Source organism: Dipodomys merriami, unplaced genomic scaffold, assembly GCF_024711535.1.
Source record: "Dipodomys merriami isolate MVZ:Mamm:240054 unplaced genomic scaffold, mDipMer1.0.p SCAF_183, whole genome shotgun sequence".
NCBI classification, from domain to species: Eukaryota; Metazoa; Chordata; class Mammalia; order Rodentia; family Heteromyidae; genus Dipodomys; species Dipodomys merriami.
The window spans coordinates 1,882,129-1,890,888 of record NW_027203193.1 but is presented as its reverse complement, the minus strand read 5'-3'; the positions used below and the strand labels follow the sequence as shown (position 1 = coordinate 1,890,888).

Sequence of the window (8,760 nt, the reverse complement as noted above, 5' to 3'; positions counted from 1 at the left end):
TGTTCTTAATTTTTCTCTTTGTACATTCTCATGCACCTATAAAAAATGGTGTGGACATCCCAGTAACATTCTCAAAGTACCTCCTGGTGATGAGTTACGAAAAGTTGTATTCTATTACAAAAAGGAAAACAATGCTACAAATAAAGAAAACTAATGATTAAATATTAATGGTTAATAAAATAAAAACCAAACACCAGTGTTTCCAGTTTTTGAAATGTTCTACATATTAGATTTTACTAATTACTCATATTCCTGTACATTTAAAACTGGCTAAGATTATGATGTTCACAAGAGTTTTGTAGGCTACGAGTAGCCTTTAAAGTTACCCACTAAGGTTACTCTTAATTTATGGCTCATCTCATCATTTGTATATGGCTTATCATATTTGTTCCTCACTAACATGTAAAGGAAGGCCTCAAGTTTTAACAGAAACTGTGTAGTTAAAATCTTAACTCTTCACTGTTTCTTTACACAGACTTTGCAACTTCTCATAGTAAAGTTTCTAAAAACTCTGAAATGTACATACTTAGTAGTATATGTCTGCTAACATAAATCTTAAATACTTTATGGAAAAGTTTTATGACCTGCCAAACAGTCTTAATTTTTGCATATATAAGCAAATTCCCAGTATTAAACATATATAAAACAATAAAACTTTTAACAAACCTTAGCACTTGCTACAGTGCTCATTATGACAGGTGCCATGTATAGAATAATGAATTTCTACTCTTACATATCTCTTGAACAACAAATATCTGGAATTATTTTGTTTTTGACATATCTCACTTGACTTTATTCTTAAATGTGTGCTTGCTTAAGAAATATATGGTTCTAAAATTTCACGACAAGTCTTTTTAACTTATTTTTTGTTGAATTATCTAGTTTAGGAAAATCAATTCCAAAATGTTCTGTGCTCAGTTTGGCAGCACATACACTAAAATTGGAAAAATACAGAGAAGATTAGCATGACCCCTACGCAAGGATGACATGCAAATTGATGAAGATTTCCACATTTTTACAACAACAGATGCTGGAGGGGATGTGGACAGAAGGGAACCCTACTCCATTCTTGGTGGGAGTGAAAACTTGTACAACCACTTGGAAAGAAGTATGGCGGTTCCTCAAAAGATTCCACATAGAGCTCCCTGATGACCCAGCAATCCCACTTTTGGGCATTCACCCAAATGATCAAACAAGATCATACTATAACTACCAGCACAGCTTTGTTTATTGCAGAATTGTTTACCATAGCTAAGATATGGAACCAACCACGATGCCCCTCAGTAAATGAATGAATCAAGAAAATTTTTTGTGTGTGTGTATGTGTGTGTGTGTATGTATATATGTATGTATGTATGTTTCTATCTATCTACACATACATATATATATTTGTATATATGTATATACATATATTTATATATGTATATTTATATACATAAATATAAATTGGAATGTGTATATATACATATATATATATACATATATGTATATATATACATTGGAATTCTATGCCTCCATCAGAAAGAATGGCATTGCCCAATTAGTTAGGGAATGGAAAGTCTTGGAAAAAATTATATTTACTGAAGTAAGCCAAGTCCAAAGAAACATAGGTCCCAAGGTATCCCTTACTTGCAATAAATAATATAAGCAGAAAACTGGGATAAGCAGAAAAGATCAAAAGCTATATGCATATTACTAGATAAGATGATGTTAAGCTAAATGAACCCCAAGATAAGGATAGTAGTGATTTTTTTATTCTTTCTTACTGTTGTTTCTAACATATTTATAATGTACGATGTGATTTTTTTTTGTTTTTTTATATGGTCCTCCCCCACAGTATAACCCTTCTTTTCACTGGATTTGATGTTGGTGCACCTACATCCTGTAAATACACTTCTCTAATTTGGGAAAGGAAAGGGAAAAATCAAAATGCTTAAATAGATATAAAAGTTGAGCCATTGTAACAATGAGATGCACAAGACAATATGTTGGGGAGTGTGGGGGTGTGGGGATGAGAAGTGTAATTGTGGAGGTGGAGGGGAAGGGATGGTGGGGGAAAAACAAAGGAGGAGGCAACAGTGCTTGATAAGAAATGCACTCATAACCTTGCTCATGTAACTTTAACCCCGCTATACAGTATTTTTACAATAAAAAACATTAAAAAATGTTCTGAGATGGAAGAGTTTATTTTCTTTTACCCATATAATATTGTTAACAAAGAAAGTAATGGGGGGGGGAGTATTGGGTGGGGGGCCAGGGGGAGGCTGGGAATGGATGGGAAGGGGAAACAAAGGAGGAGGCTACAATACTTGATAAGAAATGTACTCATTATCTTGCACATGTAATTGTAACCCCTCTGTACAATATTTTCACAATTAAAACACACACACACACACACACACACACACACAAACAAAAAAATTAATGGAAAAGACTGAACCAAAGATATTGTGTGTGTGTGTGTGTGTGTGTGTGTGTGTGTGTGTGTGTGTGTGTGTGCGTGCCTGCATGTAGGTGTGCTCAGAGTTTTAACTCAGTGCTTCATGATCTTGCTAGGCCTTTCCTCTCTAGATTGGTGAGCTACTATATGAGCTACCTCTCCATTCCTGGACCTTTGCTAGTTTGTTTAAATTTTTGAAAAATAATCTTAGGAAATTTTTGCCCTGATTGGCTTCCAACTCTTATCCATAATTCTCAGGGTCCTGAGAAATTATGCAGAGTAAACAGGATTACAGGTGTGACCAACCATCACAAGGCTTTCAGAATAATTTTAAAAGTAGAAGAAAATTTACTTCACGGGGGGCCTGTTTTATCATTTCCTACTTTTAAAGCATTTTGGAGTGATTATATGTGAATTTATTTCATGTTGGGATTCTTAAAAGAGAGTAAGTGATGGTATTTAAAAGTTTTAGTACGTTTTTTAAAAGGATACTGGAACTTTGGGACAGAAGAAATTTGCCTCTCTTTGGACCTCAATTTATAAGCTCAGCTCTGTGCACGATAACCCAATGTCACCAACACAATCTGTGTTGAAGACAAAATGTGACAGAAAACAATTACTATGGGCAATAATTGTTATGCTATGTTTTATTGGACAAGATCAATATTGAATTGAGAGTGTAAGAGAATGGAGAGATTTCACCTACCGTTTTTGTATTGCTGAAAGGCTTTTGGAAACTTTGACTGATTTCCTTCCTCACTGTGTGTCTTTGGGCCATACACTTAGTGCCTTTAATTACAATTTTTCTCAACTCTAAAATGGTAATAACATTAGCATCATAGCAAATGTTTTCTTAAGAACTAAGAGACATAAAACTTGTGAAATACTTAACATAAAGTACGAATGAACTTTGAGTTTAGCTAGCAGCTTTTTTTAATACTAAACAGAATGTGATATGTATTACAGAAATCATTACATGTAGTAAGCCACCAGAAGAAATGTTATCTATTGACTATGCTTTGCTTCCAAGGAAGCCAGCTGGATAACTTCTCATGCTGTAAATCAAACTTCTTATCTTATGTCTTGATAGTGCTAAACTATCAGGGTCAGAATAATGAAGGAATTGTAGACTGAGCTGAGGTCCATATGAAAATGTTCAAAACTGATAAACCCTAAAAGTAACTAAGCAGTATATTGTGTTTTTCATCATTTAAGTTAAATTGCAAAGAAAGGGAAGACCTAGAAGAATGAATTCTCTTTTTGATAACCTATCATAGGTCCTTAGCAGGATGAACTCTTTCCTCATTCTTGTAGAGGCATCATCAGATGAGAGGAACTCTATTTTTTTGGTTGCTTCTTTCAATTTATTCTTCAGTTTGAAATCTGAACTACATGAGACTGAAAGAAACCAAGGAAAATTAGACACACAGGCTTTGGAAAAAGCAATCAGAGTAAAATAAACTAAATACATATAGCCTTGTAAAAGGCTTCACTGAATTGAGTTATATAGTCTCAAGTATAAGCAAAAAATGATTTAAGCAATATCATGTTATTGAAAATTGAAAAATGTTAGGTGTTGCTCAATTTTTTCCTTTCTACTACCTGGAATGTATTATTGATTTTATATAGAGAGATTAAAGATGAGATTAACAAGGAACTTGATTAAAAATCGATAAAAGCTCTGAATAGACATGTTTTCCAATATGCTCTGAAAATCACCAGTGGCTTTACAAAGTTGTGTTAAATATCAATTCTATGCTGGCTTAATGCTGTGTGAATAGAAGTCACTAGAGAAATGCAATTCAAAATTACTATGATACTACTACATAACTATTATAACTCTTAAAAATATTCGAAGGAACTTGGTGTGGTGGTAAAGGATTGTAATTCCAAGCATTTGGGAAGTTGGAGTAAGAGGATTTGAGCTTAAGGCCAGCCTGGGATACTGCACATAGTAAAAACATGCCCTTTAAAAAAAAACTTAAAAGGTAATAATGTTGGTGAGAGTGTGAAGAAAAGGAAAATTTCTACACTCTTGGTCAAAATACAGGTTAGTATAGTCATTGTAGAAAGTAGTATGCAGTTTTCTAAAGAAATGCAAAGTTGAAATATCATCTGACCAACCAATCATATGATTAATTCTCTCTGGGTAACTCGTAAATATATCTATAGTTCACTGTTATTCACATTATTCACAACAGGCAAGATATAAATCAAAGTTATGTGTTCAACTATAGACTAATAAACCAACTGTGGCACATGCACAAATATAATTTTCTGTTTCATCCTTAAAATAGCAAGAGATTTCTCCCATTAGCCACAACTTACAATGACCTAAAAGATGTAATCTAAATGAAGTAAAATGTTGCTTTCTGATCTTTGTAAAACCACACACACACACACACACACACACACACACACACACACACACACACACACACACCAACCTAAGCAACAGAGAAATTTTTCAAAAAGTAAAGCAACTGGAATTGCTGGGGCATTTAGGTCACAATATAGATGATAGTAGATATACAGGATGACCAAGTATAGAGTTGTAATGTCTAACGTGAGCATACAGGGGACAACACTGGCCTTACATAGGAATGAAGCTAAATATGTAGGAGTTGGTCTTCCTTGTAGGGGTTTCTCTTTTAGGTGTTCTTCCTTCAGTAATGGATGAGATGAACGTAATTCTTTACATATACTTGCCTGTTTGCAGAAATAATAACAAACAATACAGCAATAACGTTTTATGCTCAACATAGAACAAAATGCCAAATTAATGTACATGAAATTATCCTTGATATAAACTAATCATTACTAATAAGGGAACCCATGGGACCTATGTTTCTTTAAGTCTGGCTTCACTTGATGTGATTTTTTTCGACGATCTCCTATTTCCTTACAAATGAGGTGGTATCATTCTTTATGATGGAAGCATAGTATTCCATGTGTATGTATGTGTGTATGTGTGTGTGTGTAACATTTTTTTATCCATTCATCTACTGAGGAGCATCTGGATTGATTCCATATCTTAGCTGTGGTAAATAATACTGTGATAAACATAATTGTGCTGGTAGATTTACTGTGGCCTTGTTTGTGATCACTTGGGTAAATGACCAGATGTGGGATTACTGGGTAATAGGGGATCATGATTATGTACATCAAGGATAATCTTAGTAGATGAGCAGAATAGGTCAATTGCTATGTACATATGATCATAAAAGGTGATTCCAAGTGAAATGAACTCTAACACATGTTCTTCGTTGTTGTTGTTCTAATGAACTACGTGATTTCTTTTTAACTTTTTGTTTTTTCCCCACTTATGACAGACACTATATTTGATTTTGATACCCTGAGTAGTGTAAATATGTTGAGCTGAACGAGGCAAGGGAAAGGGAAAAAACAAAATGGTGAGACAAAGGAAAAAGGGGGAACCTTCGTAACAGTGATACTCACACGACAATATGTAGAAAATGATCTTGGTGTGAGCATTGGGAGTGAAGAGGGAGAAAAATGGGGGACGGGGTAAAAAGTTAGAAAAGAAATAAATCTATTATCTTACTTACATAAGTATAACCCTATTTTAAATTACGTTGACAATAAAATATAAATAAAAAATAAAATAAAATATTCGAGAGCAGCAATACAGGAGATGGGAGTGGGGAAAATACTGTACTATACAACGAAGACTACAACAGCTGTGGAGAACAGGAATTTTACTTCATCATAGGAAGTAATAAACTGGGGTACAGATTTTCAGCCTCATGTCAATCACTAAAAAGGGAAAACCAAATGCACAATCAGCAAACCAATAAAATAGAAAACTAAACAATTAAGGTGGAGAGATGATTTGGATGAAGAGAAACAAATGACACAACTAGGAAACAAATAAGAAGCTGGTAAGTTTTTAAAATATTACCCTTAATTCTAATAAATGTTTTGCATCACAATTTGTTAGAACTATACTTCAAATCACAGTTTAATAGTATATCATTTTAATAATAGGTTACCGATTATTGATTTCTTAATATTGAATGCTTAATATATAATTTTAATTTCAGCAGCTATAGAAAAGAAGAAAGTGAAGCTAATTTTAATGATATATTTCATGAATTGTAAAATTGAGAAGCATTAGAAGTTAAATAATATATATTATTGTTTCATTTCTGTGAATTAATGTAGTAGTTCAAAGTGTATTCTACACTTAGCACTCATCTTAACATCAAATAATAGATTATTGCATATGACACTTGGTTTTAGGTGGAAGGGATCAGCACTGTGGTAAAATTCACACCACACAGTACAGGAGAGTATGACTCCTCTCATCTAGCTTAAATGGTGGAAATTTGATTTCTACATGCATGTTAAATACGTGTCTAGGTGATATCTAGTTAATTATATACATGAGGAGTATTTCAGATGATACTTAAAAGTCATATTCATTAATTAAATTTTTATTATTTTACAAAATAAACATTTATGGAGACTGAATTTCTGAGTAGATGATGGGTTATGTGTGCCAGATTATACATATTGAGGCTTATTTTATATTCCTGACATTGTTTCTACAGTTGGATTTAATTTTCCATAAGGGATTAAGTGTATTTGTTTGATATATGAAAGTAAACTGAATGTTTATTCCATTAATCCTTTGCAATTTGTCTAATCCCAATATAAATTATCCATGTGCTTGAAGTAATGAAAATAACAACAGATAAAAGCAACAGATATGAATCAGTCTTAGTAGACAAGTATTTTCACCTTTATTTTGATAGTTGATCCTCTTTTACACTACAGAATATTATTGGGAAAATGTGCTCCAGGCTAACCACAATTGAAGAATATTATGGTTTGATCTATCATAAGAAAAGGAAGGAAGGGGAACATTCCTTCCAAAATGCTCCTCCCAGGGATGTGATCAGTTTTATGGTGGTAAGTTGGAAATGAATATTTTTCACAGTCAACCTTTGAAAGCCATCTTGTTAGACTATTTCTGCAAGTGGTTACAGAGGATTATTCATGGATTTGCAAGGATGCCAGATTGCCTCATTTTGAGACAAATAAAACAGGAATTTAGCCAGCTGTTTTTGTATCTTTAGCAGAATAACACATTGACTGTAGGCCAGGGGATCACTGGGGCCCAGAGAAGCTGGTCAGAAAGATTAATTAGAGAGACTAAAATTGGTAATACAAAGATTGGAAAATAGAATTCCTTGTAGAACAAATGAATCATAGAATGCCTGTGTGTGTACGGACAAGACAGGAGACCAAATTCCAGAAATGCTCATTTTCTTAGAGGTCAGCTTAATGAAATATCAGTGGAACTCTTTGAATTCTTAAATATTTGAAAATATGTGGAAGAAGTCCAATTGCTGAAGAGAAAGAAAAAGTCATCACTCTGTTAGGAGGTCCAATGAAGTAATCAAGCACAGATTTGTAATAAAAAGAGAAAACAATTATTCCAAATGAGGGTTTCATTTGTTTTGATGTAAGTGTTCTTGATTTAGGTCATAGAAATTACCATACAATTGATCCAGTCTCACAACTGAGTTGATATTTACTGCAGTATTCCCACATGAAGGAAAAGAGAAAATTTTCAAATGTCTGATGAAATGAGTTGAGGATGAAGTGTTTTAATAGTGATAGCTGGTGAAGAGATGAGTTTTCTTTTATTAACCCCCACCCCATTTTTAGCCTGATGACAGTGGATCACAGGTGTAATCCTAGCTACTCAAGAAACTGAGATCTGAGGACTACTGTTGAAAGCCAGCCTGGGCAGGAAAGTCCCTGAGACTCTTATCTCCATTAAACCACCAGAAAACCAGAAGTGTCACTGAGGTTCAAGAGGTACAGCCCTCACCTTGAGTTGAAGAGCTCAGGAACAGTGCCCAAGCCCAGACTTCAAGCCCCTGGACCAACAACAATAAAAACAAATCTCTCTTTTCTTGGACTGCCTACATCTTTTCCTAACATTCAACAAAGCCATTTTATGACCCACTACAGTTAAGTCCAATCCTAGCTGCTGCAAATAGGATGATTTGTTATCTTATGTCAAAAGTTTCATATTTGAGGAAACAAATACCAGCAGTGGTAACTTTGCTTCCCGTCCTTGAACTCTGAGCCTGGGCCCTGAACATGGTTATGCTGGTAGCTTTAATGTGAGATTGGTTGTTATTTATTGGATTACTACCCGTGAGAGGAATAATGGGTCATAAGAGAGATCTATGTTTAGTCTTTTGAAGAAACTCCGTACTGCATTCCAGATAGGTTAAAAATTTTAATTCCCCACCAACAGTGTAATAGAGTTACCATTTGGC

At 34.0% G+C, this 8,760-nt stretch overlaps 1 non-coding gene across 1 annotated transcript; it reads left to right on the top strand.

Annotated features, from left to right (window-relative positions):
• Positions 1-910: 910 nt before the first annotated feature.
• LOC138830083 (U6 spliceosomal RNA) lies at positions 911-1,017 on the top strand. The gene has a single exon (XR_011372865.1). It is a non-coding gene; the product is annotated as a U6 spliceosomal RNA (small nuclear RNA).
• The last annotated feature ends 7,743 nt before the right edge of the window (positions 1,018-8,760 follow it).